The sequence below is a fragment of the Panthera leo genome, chromosome A3 (genome assembly GCF_018350215.1).
Source record: "Panthera leo isolate Ple1 chromosome A3, P.leo_Ple1_pat1.1, whole genome shotgun sequence".
Classification (NCBI taxonomy): domain Eukaryota; kingdom Metazoa; phylum Chordata; class Mammalia; order Carnivora; family Felidae; genus Panthera; species Panthera leo.
In genome coordinates this window covers 24,808,123-24,823,720 of record NC_056681.1, presented here as the reverse complement: position 1 = coordinate 24,823,720, position 15,598 = coordinate 24,808,123, and the positions used below count along the sequence as shown (strand labels likewise).

Sequence of the window (15,598 nt, the reverse complement as noted above, 5' to 3'; positions counted from 1 at the left end):
GGAAACAATTTGGTCTGCCTGCTGTTTTCCAAGCATAACAAGTACTTTCATGCCTCCATGTCTTTGCTTGTGCTGTTGCCTTGCCTGGAATACCCTTTTTCTTCCTCTCTGTCTGATGAATTCTTTACTTATTTTGAAGACCCAAATCAAATGTCATCTCCTCTATAGTTTCCCCTGACATGTTCCCCTTAATGAATTTCATAACACTTCTGAAAGACCCATTTTCATGTAGTTGTTTCTTATGTGTCTCCTTATCAGATGGTGAACTCAGTGAATGGCTTGAGAACTCAAGGAAGAGCAACTCCTGATTTTACTTCCTCTCCTTTTCTTCTTCAACCTATGATTTCATTCATCTTTGTATCTGCAGCTCTTAGCATAATTCTGGGCACATAGGAAATACTTAACAAAGGTTTATTGACTATGATGAAAGCTGGAAGGCATCAGACAAAATGTGGTTGTTCTTTTATTTTCACTTTCTATTTCCCCTTCTCAGAAGATTGGTTACTGGTCCCAATTTCCTCTCATGATCATTTCTGTTCTTTCTGGCCTATGCATACCATTCCAATTTTACCTAGCTTTCCTTGGCTAGCTCTCCTAGTCTCAACACTCCACTCATGTATTCCATTGTTCAGCACATATTTATTAAACACCTTCTGCTCTGCAGACACTATTCTAGGCACTGAAGATACAGCAGTGAACAAGATGGAGGGGATATTTTCATGGAGTTCACATTATGGTTGTATAACTTAGACTGAAACAAGTAAACAAACAAGATACAGGTATACTTTGGGGATATTGCAGAGTCAGTTCCAGACCACCACAATAAATGAATATCTCAAAGCAAGTCAAATGAATTTTTTGGTTTTCCAGTGCATATAAAAGACTCTTCATTGCAGTCTATTAAGTGTGTATTATGTCTTTAAAAAAACACGTACAGGGTGCCTGGGTGGCTCAGTCGGTTGAGCACCCAACTTCGGCTTAGATCATGAACTTGCAGTTTGTGAGTTTGAGCCCTACATTGGGCTCTGTGCTGACAGCAGCACAAATAATAAATAAAACATTATTATAAAAATAATCTCAAACATAAATAAAACATTAAAATAAAATAATTCAAAGAAATAATAATAAATAACTAATATATAAGTAAATAATAAAGATAAATAAAACATTATTAAAAATAATCTCAAAAATAAATAAAACATTAAAATAAAATAAAGTAATTCTACATGGACATACATTATTTTTTTTTCTTTTTTTTTTATTTTTATTTTTATTTTTTTTTTAAATATGCTGCTCCTACTTTTTTTTTTTTTTTTTTTTTTTCAACGTTTTTTATTTTATTTTTGGGACAGAGAGAGACAGAGCATGAACGGGGGAGGGGCAGAGAGAGAGGGAGACACAGAATCGAAAGCAGGCTCCAGGCTCCGAGCCATCAGCCCAGAGCCTGACGTGGGGCTCGAACTCACGGACCGCGAGATCGTGACCTGGCTGAAGTCGGACGCTTAACCGACTGTGCCACCCAGGCGCCCCGGACATACATTATTAAAAAATATTTTGTCTGGTCGCATGAGTGGCTCTGTTGGTTAAGTGTCCAACTCTTGATTTCAGCTCAGGTCATGATCTCACAGTTCAGGGGATCGAGCTCCACTTTGGGCTCTGTGCTGACAGGACAGAGCCTGCTTGCTATTCTCTCTCTCCCTTTTGCTCTCTGCTCCTTTCCTGCTCACACGCCCATGCACACGGGCACGCTATCTCTCTCACTCTCTCTCTCAAAATAAAATAAATAAGGGGCGCCTGGGTGGCTCAGTCGGTTAAGCAGCCGACTTCGGCTCAGGTTATGATCTCGCAGTCCGTGAGTTCAAGCCCCGCGTCGGGCTCTGTGCTGACAGCTCAGAGCCTGGAGTCTGTTTCAGATTCTGTGTCTCCCTCTCTCTGACCCTCCCCCGTTAATGCTCTGTCTCTCTCTGTCTCAAAAATAAATAAACGTTAAAAAAATTTTTTTAAAATAAAATAAAATAAATAAAATAAACATTTTGATGCTAGCCATCATCTGAGCTTTCAGCTAGTCTTGATCTTTTTGCTGGTGGAGGGTCTTGCCTTGATGTCGATGGTTGCTGACCGATCAGGGTGGTGGTTGCTGAAGGTTGGGGTGGTTGTAGCAATTTCTTAAAATAAGACAACAGTAAAGTTTGCCACAATTGATTCTTCTTTCACAAATAATTTCTCTGTAGCATGCAATGCTGTTTGATAGCACTTTACCCACAGTAGAGCTTCTTTCAAAATTGGAGTCAATCCTCTCAAACCCTGCCACTGCTTTATCAACTAAGTTTATGTAATATTAAAAATAATTTTTTTTTAATTTTAGAGAGAGAGAGAAAGTGGGGAAGAGGGGCAGAAGGAGAGAGAGAGAGAGAGAGAGAGAGAGAGAGAGAGAGAGAGAGAGAATCTTAAGCAGGCTTCACACTCAGGGTGCAGCCTGACATGGGGCTCAATCCCATGACCCTGGGATCATGACCTGAGCCGAAATCAAGAGTTGGATCCTCAACCAACTGAACCACCCAGGCACCCCACTTTGCTAACCAGTGCAAGAGGCCTAGGTTTTAGCCTATTTCAGCTTTTGACATGCCCTCTTCAATAAGCTTAATCATTTCTAGCTTTTGATTTAAAGTGAGAGACATGTGATTCTTCCTTTCACTTGAGCACTTAGAGGCCACTGTAGGGTTATTAGTTGGCTTAATTTCAATATTGTTGTGTCTCAGAGATTAGGGAGGCATGAGGGAAAGAGGAGGGAAAGAGATGAGGGAACAGCCTGCTGGTGGAACAGTCAGAACACACACATTTATCAATTAAGTTTGCCATCTTATATATAAGCATGGTTGGTGGCCCCTCAAAATGATTACAACAGCAAAGATCACTGATCACAGATCACCATAACAAATATAACAATAATGAAAAATCTTGAAATATTGCAAACATTACCAAAATGTGACATAGAGACAAGAAATGAGCAAATGCTGTTGGAAAAATGGTGCCAATAGACTTGTTCAATGCAGGGTTGCTACAAACTTGCAATGTGTAAAAAATACAATATCCACAAAGCACAATAAAGTGAAGCACAAAGAACAATAAAATAGGGTCTGCCTGTAATATCAAATAATGATGAGTCCTAGGAAGGAAATAAAGTGATATAACAGGGAGTGGAATGGGGATCACATGAGAGAGGTTGGTCAGATAAGCCCTCTCTGAGGAGGAGACACTGAAATCTAAGGACAAGAAGGAGATAATTACATGGGGATCTGCTAAAAAAAAAAAAACAAACACAAAAACAAAAAACATTCCAAGTGGAAAGGTCAGCAAATGCGCAGGCCAAGACAAGACCAGATGACTGAAAATTATAAAGCATGATATAAAAACACAAAATATTACTTACAGGTTTTCCTTAGCCTGTCACCATCCCTTCATCCCTTTCAGATAAGAGCATCTTTGATCCCTTCTGAAAAGTGATTGACTTCCTCTAACCTTCACCTTCCTTACTGATCAAATCACAGAATTTTCTTCTAGCAAATCCCATTGAAGCTCATCTGACGTTAATTTGACTACAGCTATCTTGGTGACTGAAGCACCAATCTATGGGATTAGAATTTTGTGTGATCCCTTCGGTCAGACACTACTTCCCTTCCCCATCTCTTCCAGAAGGACTAGGTCCTGTGCTCTTATCTCTGGGGAGGATTATCTCACCAGAGATAGAATGAGGCAGAAATCTGGGGGTAGCATGGAGGGGGAAAAGTCAGTTCTTTGGACAGACACCCACAGGTGCCTGAACCTGCAGTCCACCTCTTTGAATTTAGGAATGTACCCCCCCTCCACACTGCATGTTACCATTGGGCTGTTATGCCCAGCTGGGAGAGAATGTCCAAAAAAGCTGGCATCCTCTCTTAGATGCCAGAGCAGTTGCTTAAAGAGGCCAGAGGGCTTCCTGCCACCGGAGACATGAAATGCTCTCAATAAGCCAGGAGCCAGAATCAAAACCATATGGTTTGCTTTGCAGTAAAGATCACAGGGCCTGGAAAACTAGAGGAAGGAGGGCCAGCCAGGGGACAAGCTTTTTGGGGTAAGGGGGGAGGGTGCCTACCCTAATCCTGGCAGACCTGTACTCACAAGTATAGCCCTCCTGCCTCAGGGGCCTCCTGTCCTTGAACTCCTGGCCCATTCAGACTCTCCTCATGTCCAGACTGGTAGAAGTTCAAACAATAAAGGCTGGAAGAATGGGATTACTACTCCCTGGAACATCAGGATTCCCTAAAAGCCTCCTGACCAGATGCCCCCAAAATGGAAACTGTCCCTGTTTGTTCTTGTCTCTAATTAACTGACATATCCCACATCTTAAAAATATTTTTAAAAAGCAGCCCTTATCTGCTTGCTTACCATGTATCTAAATAGATTCATATTCTTTAAGAGGGGGTCTTAGATTTTTCCAAGGTGCTCCTGAGGGAAAATCCATAAGCATTCAAAGAAAGCCATGCTAATAACCCCTTCAAAAAGGATAGACTACATGGACCCAGTGTGGCAAGCCTGGATTTGGATCTGCTTGGGACGTTAAATGTGAGAGCTTGTGTTAGTCCCAGTGGGTTCCTGTCCTTACTGATTTATGAGCAGGGATTGTTTATGGACCAACTGGGGAGAAGGTGCTGCATGCCTGAAACTGGGGTAGCCAGCAGTGTCTTTTCCTTTGCAGACCAAGACCAAGGCACCTGAGGAAAGGTTGAATCCAATTCCCACTGTCCACCTACTATCTCCCTGTTCCCCAACCCAACCCATGGCTTCAGTGGCTCCATGAAAAAAGCATGCCCATTTGTGGGCAAAGTTCTATGTTCACATGTTCACATGTCCCCATGTGAATGCAGAAGAGTTTGATGGAGATGCCTTTGTTTTAGGGCCCAGACTGACCCATAAATGGGAGGAATATTCCAGGTAGCCCATTGATATAGGAAAGGGGTAGACCCTAGTGCCTTAGAGTTGATAGCCTGCCTCATAAGCCTCTCTCATAATCTCTTCACCCAGGGCAGATCTGCAACTTGCTGGGTCATGGAAGAAAAAGCAGAAGCAAAATAAATAAAAGAAACATTGGGTTTTCCTAACTTTCTTCTACAACTATTTTCTTGGATGGGAAAGGAAACAAAAAATCTGATAAACAGGATGGTTCTCCTTCTGGGCTGCTGTTGAAAGTGAGTGTTTACAAGGTTCTGGGTGATGAGTGATTTGAGGGTAGGACTTTGTCTTAAGCTTCCCAAAGTTGTAAGGTTGACCCCTTCCCTGCCTGCCAGACTCCCTGACTTGCTCCCCTATATGTTAAGAAGCAGACAGCAAGCTTCTGGAGCCCTTGGGCTCCAAACATGCCCCTTGATACTAGCCATTAGGGGCACCTGGGTGGCTTAGTCAGTTAAGTCCAGCTTCAGCTCAGGTCGTGATCTTAGGGCTCATGAGTTCAAGCCCCACATCGGGCTCTCTGTGGTCAGCATGGAGCCCACTTGGGATCCTCTGTTCTCAACCCTGTCTCTGTCCCTCCTCAGCTCTCTCTCTCTCAAAAATAAATCAACATTAAAAAAAATACTAGCCATCAAATACATGGGCCTAGAAACTTCAAACATGTACTTACAGAAGATTTAGAAAAGCTGGAGCCAAGGCTTTGCTCATCTTCTGATATTATTTCTCATTGCCCTTCAAGGACTACACACAGAACCCAAGGGACTGGCTATTTGGGTGAGTTCAGTGAGGCATTGCCAGTCATATTCTGGTCAGCCACAAAAACAGTATTAAATTAAGTTTCAGACAAGCTCACTAGAGTGTATTAGCCACTACTGGGTTGGCAGGATTCTTTTGAAGTTTTGACCCAAATAAGTTATATTTTTATTTTTATATGTTTAATATTTTCTTGTATAGACCCCATCATATTTAAACTTCACAATAATACTATGCTTTGGAAAGGGAAAGTATGAATATCACAGTTATATACATGAGGAAACAGACACAAAGAGATTTAATGACTTGCCCAAATTTATCTAGCTCTGTTGTTACCAGAGTCAGGACTAGAACGTTGATTTCCTAACTTCCAGTTCAGTGCCTTTTCCATTCTGCCTTAAGAGCAAATATTCTCAGAAAAGTTGCATTAAGACAGCGGTACTTGGCAATCATTGGACCCCTTCCCTGGGCTCCCATTATAATTATGGGGTCTTCCTTTTTCAAGTCAGTGTTCTCCTTTGCCAGAATGTGCCACCCCAGGTTCATATGCTGTTCCTGTTCATGGAAACCCACAATCAAGTTACATACCATTATCTCAATTCATTCCCCTGTATCTCCATTGAGGATATTATTTACCCACATTACTGATAAAGAAGCTGAAGCTCAGAGAAACCAGATAAATTAGCTTAAAATCCTAAGGCTTGTAAGTGGCAGAGCTGACACTCTTTCTGCTTTACCCTAGAGATGCAGAAACATTAGCCATAAATGTAATCAAACATAGATCTTCTCCTCAAGACATGAACATGTTTGTGGACTTGACTGCATGAGTCATATTCTAGGGATGGGACACCAAGCAATGTAGTAGAGAACCTCCAATTTCTCCAGAAGTGGCAAATACTCCTCCCACTGGGTATCCACACAGAAACATGTAAGCATGCTCACGTGGCATGTGCTGCCCCACCTCCCCCTGCCAGGGATTTGGTCACAGCTACAGCATCTTGACAACCTATTTAAACCAACTTGCAGTAACTGGCAGCAAAGTATCATTCTCTGGCAGGCTGAGTCATTGAGCCACTGCAGACTTTGGAAGAAAGAATCATTAGCTGAAACATTCAAGAACCAGGGGGTCCCAGAGAGGTATGTAATAAATTCCATCCAGATGTTGGGATTGGCTTTTTTCTTTCTTTCTTTCTTTCTTTCTTTCTTTCTTTCTTTCTTTCTTTCTTTCTTTCTTTCTTTCTTTCTTTCTTTTCTTTTCTTTCCCTCCCCCAGTCACACTGAAAGAGTGAACAAGTTGTTTTCACCTTATCAAACAAGGTGGGAAGAACATCATTTCCTTTATTCTTGGGTGGGTCTGCACCAAAGGATCAAGAGGGCTAACAGAATCTGGATAATTCAGGGTGGCATCTGAACTATCAGAGAGCACTGTGTACACATGAAAGAATTATACAGATAGGTAAATGATATTGCACATACTTCAGCAAAATCCAATTAGAGGTCTCCAAGTGCATTGCAATTTAGAGCTTCCACACTATTTTACCTATGGTGTAGGCAGCCTGTCTGTTTAAAATCCTTCTAAGAAATTATGGCTGTACAAACTGGTCCAACAAATAGCTGAATATGGACACTGCTCTGTTAGGGGAAGGCAGACCTAGCTGTAAGTATTATATTTTATCTCATGGCCTGGAAGCTTTGTCATGCTTTATGGCTAATAATCGGGTTATTAAATAACTCAAAAAGTCCTCTCCAGCAGTCCAGGCTCTACTGGGGTTAACTTTTGCTGTGGGGCTAGGATGAGGAAAAACAGATCTTCCCAAGCTGCAGCCTCAATTGACATCCCCTTCACCCCACACCTGAGCTCCTGCTCCCTGGAAAAGAAACCTGAGTAAAGACAGCTGTGGCAGCAGAGAAGGGTTCTTCTTGGCAGTGGCTGCTTCTGACTTCAGAGATGTGGACATTAAACTAGAAAGCAGTGCTGAGAGAGAGGACCAGGAAGTAAATGACACTGGGAAATGAGAAACTCAGGGAAGAAAGGACCTGACTTTCCTCCTCTCAAAAAGGTATGCTTTGTAAGGTTCACCTTTTCATCTGGACTGGTGAGTCTTGAGAGTTTTAGTCCTTACACTACTTGAACAGAACAAAAGAATCTTACCTGTTTAGTGGATTAAATAAACAAGCCAGCAAACAAAAGAAAACATTTTTGAGGTGTTTTTGCTGAATTCCTGTCAATTATTTATATTCCTTTATAGTCCTTTAAACATGCTTGTTTTGGTTCTTTTAAGTTTTGATTGAAATCCACAGTGGAAAATATGTTTCAAAGGGGGGAAAAAAACACCCAACACACTTCTGTGTCTTGCATTTTGACCCAGCCCACAAAACTATTGGAAGAATCTTTGCAGACCCACCAGAGATCCCCGGATTCACTTGGAGAATCATTGATCTATAAACAACGTCTTGATTTCCGAACCCTTCTTTTGATCTGGAATTATCTTTTATTGACCACAGAACTGCTACTGACGATTCCTGGGACAGGGGCCTGTATAGTGAGAGGTGAGCCCCAGTGTGGGAAGAAGAAATCTCTTTCTCTTTCTCAGCGGGTGTTTTGGTACAGTACGATATCTATACTTAGTATATCTATGGACTCAATTTCTTCTCTTTTCCTCCTCCTTCCTTCTTCTTTTATATCTTCTGGTTTTTGTTTGTTCATTTCTTCTATAGTAAAAATTTCCCCCAAGCCTTGGTGCCTAGGTGATTTTTGCCTGGCATGTTCCACTAATTGGAGTTTTGGAATCAGTTTCTTATTTAGGTGCATAATTTTTCTAAATATTTAAGCACCTAAATTATTGTAAAAACAGCTGGCCACTGCCCATGCCTTGTAGGCGGATAGGTGAGATGGCACCAGAGAAGAGAGGGCTTTAGGTCTCTACCCTTCACCGTGCCAGAACTCAGAGCTCTGTTGAGATACATGTGGGAAAGAAGAACCTTCATGGAGGGAGCGGCCATGTTGCAATGAGCCGACAACACAGACAATATGAAGAGCAAATCCAGGGAGAAATGGAACCCTGGAAGCATGAAGTTACAAATCTCCTAACCAGGCTGTGCCCTGAGAATGCGATAGTTCCTTTGGTCAAACTGCTCTGAAAATAAAGGAAAAGACACTGACTCACGTTGAAGGTAAGGAGAGTGTCTGCATCTTCTCTGCTTAAACCACAGGGATCTGATTAAGGATCGGGACACTAAACACTGATGGCTTCACTTTGGGCACAATCGTCGGCAGGAAGGCCCCATGCAAAGGTAATTATCAGGAATGGGGGCCCATTATAGCCTTTTGATTTGGTCACTCAAACATCCTGTCAGACAGATGTAGAAAGGAGATCGACCCTTACCCCAAAAGAAGTAAATCGTAGGTTGAAGTATTTGGTTTCAGTATCTGTCAGGTTGAGGCTTTGAAAGGCAGACCTGTGGTCTAGGAAACTACATTCGGGATTCTATTACCTTGGGGCTCTGAAAATTCAAGGATATAAGGAAATGTATAACCCAGATTGAGACAATTACTTTTAATTGGCTGTTTTGCTGTCGAGTGCAATAACCCCCATTTTGTGTAACTGGCTCTGAGTTAGAATGCAGTCTTTCTGGGAGAAGGGCTGTTTTTGGTTCTTCAAGAAACTCTGGAGGAATCTCAAAAGTTAAAATAACCTAAAATTTGCCCCATCTCTTGGTTACACCATGCATGTTTGTCTCTTCCAAGCACTTCTGCATATGGATGGGTAAGCATTCTAACAAAGATGCCGTTAGAGTCCGGGAGATGGAAGCAAAGAAGCCAAGTATTCAGAGTTGGGCAAAAGACGTAAAGAACAAGAGCCAGGACACTAGTCAAAAAGAGAGAGGAGTTCTTATAAAAGAGAAATAGAATATAGGAACTAAAAAATCAGATGGGGCGTGAGGGATAGGGAGAGCCTAGGGTCTCATCTTTGATTGAAATAAGAAAGAATATAATTCAGAGAGGAAAATATATACAAAGAAGTAGATTATGATTTGAGAGAAAGCAGACTTCAGTTGGATAGGGAAGATTTATTGAGACTTTGGGGAGAAAATTGGAAAGAACTGTAAAGCTATAGTATATCCTATTTAAATACCTGCGTAGCTGGGTCTGGGGGCCAAAATAATCCCCCTAGCCCCTAGAGGTCTGCGTGTTGCTCATAGGGCAGCTATCTTGAGGAAAAAGAAGAAAAGTGGGAGTGTGGCAGAGGGTGGAGAGTTCCATAAGCCCCTCTAATGGCCCCCACAAGGCAGGATTCAGCCATAAATTGCCTGCTAGGCAGCCACCAGTTTCGTCTCCATCTGTTCTCCAAACCCGTGCTTACAGATTCTTTCTTTATATTCAGGTGTTTTTAAAAAGAATCAGCTTGAAGCGAAAGTACTAAATTCAAAACATTCTAAACCACAATTTGAATCTTGTTTAAGAGAAGAAAGGATGAGAAGTGTGACTCTATTCATTTGTTTAGAAATAGTTGTTGCAGACGGAATCCCAGGCGTTACATGTTTTAATCTTCCCTTGGTTTATTCTGCTCTCAAGTGCCATGGGGCCTCATTCAATTGTCAGTAATTGGGCTTTTAGAAGGGAGAAAAGCGGTTATTTGAAATTGACTCCTTATGTCCTATAGTTGCACCACCTGACATTTGCTTCCAGGGAAGTGTATGCAGTGCTGACTGACTGGCTATCTGCTTTAAGTGGGTTCAACTGTGAAATAAATTAAGAGGCCATCTCCATCCTCGCCATCACTTTAAATTAGGGACACAGAGAAAAACTCACTAGACCCTAGTGAAGGCATTCATGGCTTGGAGCCTAGCCTCAGAGTGGTCAGGTGGCCTGGCTCACAGGGGTCCTCTTTCACAAAGCTCAGGAGCAGAAATGAAGGGACCAGTTTCTGGTACTGCATCTACCTTAACTGCCTGTGAGGCTTTAATCTAGTCATTGAGCTGCTCAGGGCTGCCATCCTGTGCATCCAATGGGAAAGCGAAGACTAGCCTCCCCTACTTGCAAGGATGCTTGTGGATAAGATGACAACCAAAAGTATCTGCCTTAGCTGGGGTAGAGAGAACCAGGTCAGAGAGAGAGAGAGAGAGAGAGAGAGAGAGTACGTTGTGGTAACTGACTTTATCACTTCGTTGCTTGCTTTTAAAATCCTCATCTTCTCTGAGCTCCTGAATAGTCTGGAAATATTTTTATTTTCTTTTAAATAAAGTTTTCATTGAAAGTTTTTCTGTTTTTGTTGAGCAAAAAAGTCTTCACCATGTGAACACACCCAGGAAACCAGAACCTAGATGTAGAAATAGGACATTATCAGCGGCACCTGGGTGGCTTAGTCGGTTAAGCATCTGACTTTGGCTCAGGTCACAATCTCACAGTTTGTAGATTCGAGCCCCACATCAAGCTCTATACTGACATCTCAGAGCCTGGAGCCTGCCTTGGATTCTGTGTCTCCCTCTATCTCTGCTCCTCCCCGGTTCGCACTCTGTCTCTGTCTCTCTCAAAAATAAATATACATTAAAAAAAAAAAAAAAAAAAAGAGGGGCACCTGGGTGGCTCAGTCGGTTGGGCGTCCGACTTCGGCTCAGGTCAAGATCTCGCAGTCCGTGAGTTCCAGCCCCGCGTCGGGCTCTGGGCTGATGGCTCAGAGCCTGGAGCCTGCTTCGGATTCTGTGTCTCCCTCTCTCTCTGCCCCTCCCCCGTTCATGCTCTGTCTCTCTCTGTCTCAAAGATAAATAAAAACATTAAAAAAAAAATTAAAAAAAAAAAAAAGAAATAGTACATTATCAGCACCCAGAACACCCTCAGGCCCTTTAAGTCCCTTTCTTTCCAAGGGTAACCACTAATTTGACTTCTAACACCATGATTAAGTTTTGCTTGTTTGGGGGGCTTTATATATATATGTGTGTATGTACTTTTTAAATGTGTGACTTCTTTTGCTTAATACTGGGTTTATAAGATTTGTTTATTTTATGTAGTAATATTTTGCTTATTCTCTTTGTATGGTATTTCGTGAATTAGTATGCCACAATGTGTTTATCCATTCCCTTATTAATGGATGTTTAGGTTTCCAGTTGAGGGCCATTATGAACAGTTCTACTGAAAACATTCTTGAATAGTTTTTTGATGAATATATGAATATATTTCTGTTGAGTTATCTAGAAGTGGAATTGCTGGGTCATAGGACATGTGTAAGTTCTATATTAACAGATACTGCCAGTTTTTCAAAGTCATTTTCCCAAGACCAAAATCATTTTACACTCCCACCAGCCATGTCTGAGACTTCTGTTTTTTCTACATCCTCACCAGCACTTGGTGTTGTCTCTTTTACATTTAGCCATTTTGGTGGATATTTTGTGGAATGCTTTTGTTTTTAATTTTAATTTTCTTGATGAATAACAAAGTTGAACATCTTTTAACATATTCATTAGCCATTTGGATATCTTGTTTTGTGAAATATTCAAGTCTTGAGCCTGTTCTTCTGTTGGATTGTCTGACATTTGTATTGGTCTATAAGAATTCTTTAAATATTAGATACTTGTGTACGTGTTGCAAATATCATTTCCCATAATGCTCTCAAGTCACATTGGAGCTTGAGGCAAAACAATAGGGAGGTACCTGGGTGGCTCAGTCAGTTAAGTGCCTGACTTCAGCTCAAGTCATGAACTCATGGTTTGTGGGTTCAAGTCCCATGTCAGGCTCTGTGCTGACAGCTCAGAGCCTGGGGCCTGCTTTGAATTCTGTGTCTCCCTCTTTTTCTGCCTCTCCCCCACTCACACTCTGTCTCTCAAAAATGAATAAACATTTTAAAAGAAGCAAACAATGGAAATACTGATCCTATCTTTATTTAAAATTTTGATATTTTGGTCATCATGGGGGTTTTTTGGCATTAATTTTTATTTGTAAAAATATTACATTAATATCTTGCTTGTCTTGATTACTGAATTTTTGGCACCTCCTTAAAAATTTGTGTCCACACCAAGTACTTCACTTGCCTCACGCTAGCCTAGCTCTTATTCCATTCTGCATCTTGTATTTTTACTCTCTTCATAGTGTTACTTGTTGAAAAGGAGTTCCTAATTTTAATGAGGTCCAGTTTTTCATAGTTTTATAGTTTTCTTTTCCTTTATAGTTAATACCTTTTATTTTTTAAAATGTCTAATGTCTGGGGTGCCTGGGTGGCTCAGTCAGTTAAGCATCTGACTTCAGCTCAGGTCATGATCATGATTTGTGGGTTCAAACCCCATGTCAGGCTCTGTGCTGACAGTTTGGAGCCTGGAGCCTGCTTTGGATTCTGTGTCTCCCTTTCTCTCTGCCCCTCCCCCACCCACACTTTGTCTCTCAAAAATAAATAAACCTTAAAAAAAAGAAATTATAAAATTTTATTGTTTATTTATTTATTTTGAGAGAGAGAGAGAGAAAGAGCAGAGAAAGAAAGGGAGAGAGAGAGAGACAGAGGGGGAGAGACAGAGAGAGAGAATCCCAAGCAGACTCTGTGCTGCCAGCGCAGAGCCCAAAGTGGGGCTCCAACTCACAAACTGTGAGATCGTGACCTGAGCAGAAATTAAGAGTCCGATGCTTAACTGCCTGAGCCACCGGGCACCCAGTTAACATCTTTTTTTTTTTTTTTTATTCTGTTTAAAACATTTTTCTTACATAAATTCATGAAGATATTCTTCTATGATTTCTTCTTAGAACAGTTCTGTCCAATAGAACATTCTGCAGTGATGGAACTGTTCTCTAGATGTGCTGTCCAGTATGGTAGCTACTAGCCACGTGTGGCTCCAGAGCACTTGAAATGTGGCTAGTATGTCTGATGCCCTGAATTTTAAATTTTATTCACTGTTAATTGAATTAATTAATTGCGGCTAGTGGCAAAGTAGTCTATGTTGTCCACCTGGAATTGATTTTGGGGTATGACATGATGTCAAATTACCTTTTTTTTTTTCCCTCTGTATAGATATTCAGTTGACCTAGCATCATGTCCTGAAAAGGCTGTTAATTCCTCACTTTTATAATTAACCAATTGTTTGCATGTGGATCTGACTCTGGAATGTCCATTCTTTTCTATTTGTCTATTAGTATGTCTTTCTGCCAGTTCCATACTGTTACAATTATTATACATGGTAGAATAATTTCTTTACTGGTGTTCCCCAAGACTGTCTTAACTAGTCTTAAACTTCTGCATTTCCAAATGAATTTTAGAAAAACTTTTCAAATTCCACCAAACCAAACCAAACCAAACAAAAAACCCTCCTGGGAGTTTTTGGGGGGATTGTATCAAATCTATACATTAATATGGGAATCTTTGTTTGTTTGTTTTGAGAGAGGGTGCAGAGAGAGAGGGAGAGAAAGAGAATCCCATGCAGGCTCTGCACTGTCAACACAGATCCTAAAGCAGGGCTCGAACTCACCCTAGGTGGGGCTTGAACTCACTCAGTGCAGGGCTCAAACTCACAAATTGTGAGATCATGACCTGAGCTGAAGTTGGATGCTAACCAACTGAGTCACCCAGGAGCCCCTAATAAGGGAATCTTTATTAAAATTTCCTATCCATGAATATGGTATAGCCCTCCATTCACTGAAGTCTTATTAAGATTTTTTGATAATGTTTCATAGTTTTCTGTGTAGAGGTCTGGCAGTTCATTCACTGGGTTTATTCCTTATTTTATATTTATTATAGTTAGGTAAGTAGCATATTTTAATGTCCAGCTTTTTTTAAGTTGTTTTTTTTAAATTTTAATTCCATTATAGTTAACATACAGTGTTATATTAGTTTCAGGTATACTATAGTGATCCAATAATTCTGTATATTATACAGTCCCCATCATAATAAGTGTACTCTTTAATCGCCATTACTTGTTTCACCCATTCTCCCCTCCCCCCACCTTCTCTCTGGTAACCATCAGTTTGTTCTCTATAATTAAGAGTCTGTTTATTGTTTTTTTTCTCTCTCTCTCTCTCTCTTTTTTTTCCCTTTGTTTGTTTTGTTTAGTGAATTCCACATATGAGTGAAGTCATATGTATTTGTCTTCCTCTCACTTATTTTGCTTGGCATTATATTCCACGTCCTCCCATGTTGTTGCAAATGGGAAGATTTTATTATTTTTTATGGCTGAGTTATATTCCATTGTATGTATACACCACATCTTCTTTATCCATCCATCTATTGATGGACACGGGCTGCTTCCATAATTTGGTTATTGTAAATAATGCTGCAAAAAACATAGGGGTTCATGTATCCCTTTGATTAGTGTTTGTATATTTCTTGGGTAAATACCCAGTAGTGTGATTACTGGATTATAGAGTAGTTTTATTTTAAAATTTTTAAGGAACCTCTGTACCGTTTTCCAGTATGGCTGCTCCAGTTCGTATTCTCACCAAAAGTGGACAAGGGTTCCTTTTACTCCACATTCTTTACAACACATGCTGATTCTTATGTTTTTTATTTTAGCCATTCTGACAGGTATGATGTGATATCTCATTGTAGTTTTTTTTTTCTCATTGTAGTTTTGGTTTGCATTTCCCTACTGATGAGTGATGTTGAACATCTTTTCATGTATTTGTTGGCCATCTGTGTGTCTACTTTGGAGAAATATCTGTTCATGTCTTCTACCTATTTTTAAATTGGATTATTAATTTTTTGGGTTCTAAGTTTTATAACATTTTATGTATTTTGGATACTAACCCTTTATTGGTTATATCATTGCAAATACAGTAAAACCTTGGTTTGTGAGCATAATTTGTTCTGGAAACATGCTTGTAATCCAAAGCATTCATATATCAAAGCAAATTTCAAGAACCATTGGCTCAGTTGTGATCATGTGA

At 40.5% G+C, this 15,598-nt stretch overlaps 1 protein-coding gene across 2 annotated transcripts in view; it reads left to right on the top strand.

The window, feature by feature from the left end:
* LOC122215644 (agouti signaling protein) overlaps window positions 1–15,598 on the top strand; it is a 167,404-nt gene that overhangs the window by 87,847 nt on the left and 63,959 nt on the right. Inside the window, exon 1 of one of the 2 annotated variants that reach the window (XM_042931197.1) lies at window positions 6,765–6,876. The exons of the other annotated variant lie outside the window; for it this stretch is intronic. The gene's annotated coding sequence lies outside the window, so the exon portion shown is untranslated. Of the gene's footprint in view, window positions 1–6,764; window positions 6,877–15,598 lie in introns of those variants that run through there. 2 annotated transcript variants of the gene reach the window in all.